Source organism: Penaeus monodon, chromosome 18, assembly GCF_015228065.2.
Source record: "Penaeus monodon isolate SGIC_2016 chromosome 18, NSTDA_Pmon_1, whole genome shotgun sequence".
NCBI lineage: Eukaryota > Metazoa > Arthropoda > Malacostraca > Decapoda > Penaeidae > Penaeus > Penaeus monodon.
In genome coordinates, this window is record NC_051403.1 from 6146455 (window position 1) to 6151454 (window position 5000).

Here is a 5000-nt window from a genome sequence, read left to right on the forward strand (position 1 = left end):
CACACAAAACACACACACCACACACACACCACACACACACACACACACACACACACACACACACACACACACACACACACACATCACACACACACACACACACACACACACACACACACACACACACGCATGTGTGTGTGTGTGTGTATATGTATATATATATATATATATATATATATATATATATATATATATATATATATATATATATATATATATACATATATATATGCAGCCTCCAATAACAAAAATTGGAATCATAACTTCACGTTGAATATAAAGTATCACTTATGCTGTAAATTGCAAGATAATGAAGAGATGCAGCGAATCATCTGATGAGCCCATGAAATGGAAATGTTTATCGTAATTAAATGTATTTTATTGTAGAACTGTCTAAAAGAATTATTCTTCGTAATAGTATCATTAATATTAATGTTTCCATTGATGTTGACCTTATTACCAAACTCACCATTATCATAATACTTCTGTATTGTCAGTCATCATTCATACTTTTTGTTTCTGTGACTATGATTTTAACAATATCGTATTATTAGAATTATTTTCATTTTATCGTATGCGTTACTATCATCATAGATTCATTTTCAGGAATATTTTTAGTACTATCATTATTATTGAAAGAATCATCAGTACGATTAATTAATTACTGGTATTAAGATTAGTACTATCAAAGACATTATCAACGTTAGCTGTTAATAACGCCATGATGATTATTATCCTTGTTGTTATGTCTGTTATCTTAATAATTTTATTTCTATCAAAGCAAGTATCTGAAAATTCAACTGCCTTCACTGTTCTCATAACTGAAATGAAAATAACAATACTCATAAAAGCAACGAGGATAACTAATACTGTCATTAGTATCATTGTAAATATCATTATAAATATCATCTTTTTCTTCTTTTTTTAATCAATATTCTCACCAACATTCAGTTAAAAATAAGCACTATTGTTCTTATCATCACTATCGTTAGCAAATAGTGAATGTATTTTTGACAAATTAAAATAAAACAAATCCATGCACTCTTGCTCATACACATTCCTTTTCAGGTGTCATGGATCAGGCATAGGGACCTACACCTCTTAACTGTCGACCAGTATACTTACACGTCAGACCAGCGATTCCAGGTAAGGCAATTTTATGCTCACTTTGATAGGAAATTATGTACCAGGTAAGGCTACTTTGTTTTTAGACATATAGTATGAATATGGCAATTTCTGGTCCGGTCTTGTACACGCATTCTCGATAGGGCCATCTCAGGTTCGTTTACTTTTATACATATATTCCCGATAAGGAAAATTCGGGTGCGTTATCGTACACATATTTCCGATATGTGTAATACTAGATCTACTTTTGTGTAGCATTCCCGATACGGAAATTAGGATTCGATTTTGTACATATATTTCCGGTAAGGCTTGTTCAGATAAGTTATTGAACATGCATTCCCGGTAAAGAAGTTTCAAACTCCTTTTTTTTATACTTTCTCGAGAAAGCTCACTTGTATTCCGGGAATTTATGCCGGTATAGCAATTTCAGAAGTTTTTTGTTTAAAAAATCATGGTAATGCTATTCGAGACTCTCTTTTCTACAGTATTTCCTGTATGGTAAATTAGGATTCGATTTTGTTCATAGATTCCCGGTAAAGCAAGCACTGATTCATTATAGTACATTTGTTCCGTCAATTTCAGAGTACTTTTTGTACATACATACCCGACGGAGAATTTTCAGAGTGGTTTTATTATTATTATTATTTTTATTATTATCATTATCATAATTATTATTATCACTATCATCACTATTATCATTCCTATGCTTATTACTATCTTCACAATATCACCATTACTATCATTATTACTATCAATATCATCTTATTATAATTAGCATTATCATATATTTCATTCCCTTTTACGAGCATTCCAAACACCATCCCTGGAATGACAAGTGATGCCTCGGTTTTGTGCATGCATTCCCGGCAAGGCAATTTCAGCCTCGATACTCTCCGGGCACAGACCTGTAGGCGAGCGGAGAAGAAACTTATTGCTTTTCTTCCCTGAAAGAGGAGCGAAAGGAGAAAGGGATGATAAATAAAGGATGCATGGCGATATATCGATTTCGAGATTATTAAGCCTCGCAACCCCATGAGGTGGAAGTTACCGAGAAGAATGGCGTGAGAGGGGAAGGGAAGGTGGAAAGAAGGGGAAGAGGAAGAGAAGCGAATAAGAGGGGGAGGGAAGCCGGAGAGGAGGGGGAAGAGGGAGAGAAGAGAATAAGAGAAAGGAAGAGGAAGAGAAGCGAATAAGAGGGGAAGGGAAGGCGGAGAGGAGGGGGAAGAGGGAGAGAAGAGAATAAGAGAAGGGGAAGAGGAAGAGAAGCGAATAAGAGGGGAAGGGAAGGTGGAAAGAAGGGGAATAGGGAGAGAAGAGAATAAGAGGGGAAGGGAAGGTGGAAAGAAGGGGAAGAGGGAGAGAAGAGAATAAGAGGAGAAGGGAATCTGAAGAGTAAGGAATGTGAAGAGAAGAGAACAGGAGGAGAAGGGAAAAGAAAGAGAAGGAAGAAGAGGGTGAAGGAATAGGAAGAAAAGGAAATATAAAAAGACGTTAATAAGAGTAGAAGAAAATATGAAAAGAGAAAAATAGAAGGAGATGCAGAGAGAAGGGAATTAATATGAGAATATAGGAGGAAAAGGGTCTAGGAAGAGAATAAAATAGGAGGAGGATGAAGGAAAACGAGAGAATCGATTGTGAAAGGGGAAGAGACAAAGGAGGAGAGCCAAGGCAAGGATGAAAGGAAAAAAGACAAAGAGGAGAGGAGAAAGGGTTAAAGAAAGAAGTTAAAAAGAGAAAAGAAGAAAAGAGAAAATAGCAAATGAAAGAGAAAAGAGAAACAAAAGTACCGAAAACTCAAAAAAAACTCAAAGGATTTTAGAATGTACATAAGGGAAAGAAAATCAGAATGAAAGAATGAATAATAACAACAACAAAGATGAGAACTTAAAAAAAAAATCCAAAAATAAAAAAGGGGAGAACGGCGAATGAGAATAACAAGAAATTAACGTAAATCTTTCATCTTATTTTCACCTTATCCCTTTTTGGCGGAGGAGAAGGAGTGTAGAAGGAAATAAAGACGAAGAACTTCACTTCGACTCATTATCCAGCGCAAGAATAGCACTTTCTTGAGTGTTAATAGCTCGCCGTGATGTTGCCACACGCGGGTCATCTTGTTAAACTCGACCGAGCGGGGTGGGAGGGGGGAGGGGGCAAGGTGGGAGGGGTGAGGGGGAGGGAAAGGAAGGAGGTGGGGGGAAGGGGAGGGAAAGGTGGGAGGGGGGGAGGGGGCAAGGTAGGAGGGGGGAGGGGGAGGGCAAGGGGGAGGGGTGAGGGGGAGGGAAAGGAAGGAGGAGGGGGGAAGGGGAGGGGGCAAGGGGGGAGAGGGAGAGGGGGAGGGGGAGGGCAAGGTGGGAGGGGAGGGTGAAGGAGGGTATAACGTGCATTGGTTGACCAGGATTTAAGACGTGAAGGAGGAAGAGATAAAAGGTGAGAAGCCAAGGTAGAAGACGATTAAAAAAGAAAGAAAAAAAAATCGGAAAGTTGAAAAAGGGCAAAAGTGAGTTTCTTTTGGTGAATTTTTATTACAACAATTAAACCCACAGATATGCGTGTTCTTTTGATGTTCCAAGTGACCCTTGTCTTACTTTATATAGGGTCATTATGAGGTCAAAGACAGTATCACCGGGTTATTAAGAGCACTGAAAGAATGAAAGGGGAGGTGGGAGAATGAGAGAGAGAGGGAGAGAGAGAGAGAGAGAGAGAGAGAGAGAGAGAGAGAGAGAGAGAGAGAGAGAGAGAGAGAGAGAGAGAGAGAGAGAGAGAGAGAGAGAGAGAGGGAGACGGCAGACAGACAGACAGACAGAAAGACAGACAGACAGACAGACGAACAGACAGAGACGGACGGAGTTAGGGGGGGAAGGTATCGCGGACGGGGAAAATTGTCAACATAGAATATTAATCGCATTAAAGGAAAACTAAAAACAAGTAAACAGACTTAGGAGTAGCACAGCATAGAGAGCGAGAAACAAACCGACATGAAGATATAGTCATTAACTGAAAGAAAGATGGATGGATGGATACACTTGGAGAGAATAAACGTACATATAGGCAGACAGACACCGAGAACAGAGAAACGACAGCGTTACCCTAATCATCCCTCTCTAATTCCTCATTCTCCGCCTTCGAACGTCCCTCAAAGCCTCTGATGAGAACGATAAACCCAGAAAGCAGGGACACTAAAACCCGAAATCATTCACGCGCTACGATTCTCACTTGACGTCACGCGGGGGGACGTCGGAGAAAAGGGGGAGGGGGGGGGAGAGGAAGGAGGGAAGGAAGGGAGTAGGGGGGGTAGAGGAAGGAGGGAAGGAGGGGGGGAGGTAGGGGAAAGGAGGGAAGGAAGGGGGGTAGGGGAAGGAGGGAAGGAGGGGGGGAGGTGAAGGAGATAAGGAGGGGGGGGTGAAGGAGGGAAGGAGGGGGGGTAGGGGAAGGAGGGAAGGAGGGGGAGGTAGAGGAAGGAGGGAAGGAAGGGGGGTAGGGGAAGGAAGGAAGGAGGGGGAGGTAGAGGAAGGAGGGAAGGACGGGGGGGGGTAGGGGAAGGAGGGAAGGAGGGCAGAGGAATAGCTCTAAGTCGTTTACATTACTGATGATGGTCCTTAAGTTACGAGGGGTTTCGGGGAGTGAAGGATTGGCGAGAGGGAGAGATGATAGGAAGGGAGGTAGAAGTGAAGGAAGAAGGGAGAGAAGGAGGAAGGGAGGAAGGAAGGAAGAAGGGAAGGAAGAAGGGAGAGAAGGAGGAAGGAAGGAAGAGGGGGATGGGAGGGAGGGGTTGAGGAGAGGAGGGAGGGTAGAATGGATGGTGGGAGGGAGAGAGGGATGGAGGAAGGTACGAGAAAAGGAAGGGGTAGGAGTGATGGATGGAAAGAGAGAGAGAG

The 5000-nt window shown here is 41.7% G+C and overlaps 1 long non-coding RNA gene across 1 annotated transcript in view; it reads left to right on the forward strand.

Moving 5' to 3' along the window:
- LOC119584208 overlaps nt 1-5000 on the forward strand; it is a 52362-nt gene that overhangs the window by 1813 nt on the left and 45549 nt on the right. Inside the window, exon 2 of the long non-coding RNA XR_005229784.1 lies at nt 1069-1146. This is a non-coding gene — a long non-coding RNA (uncharacterized LOC119584208). The remainder of the gene's footprint in view (nt 1-1068; nt 1147-5000) is intronic.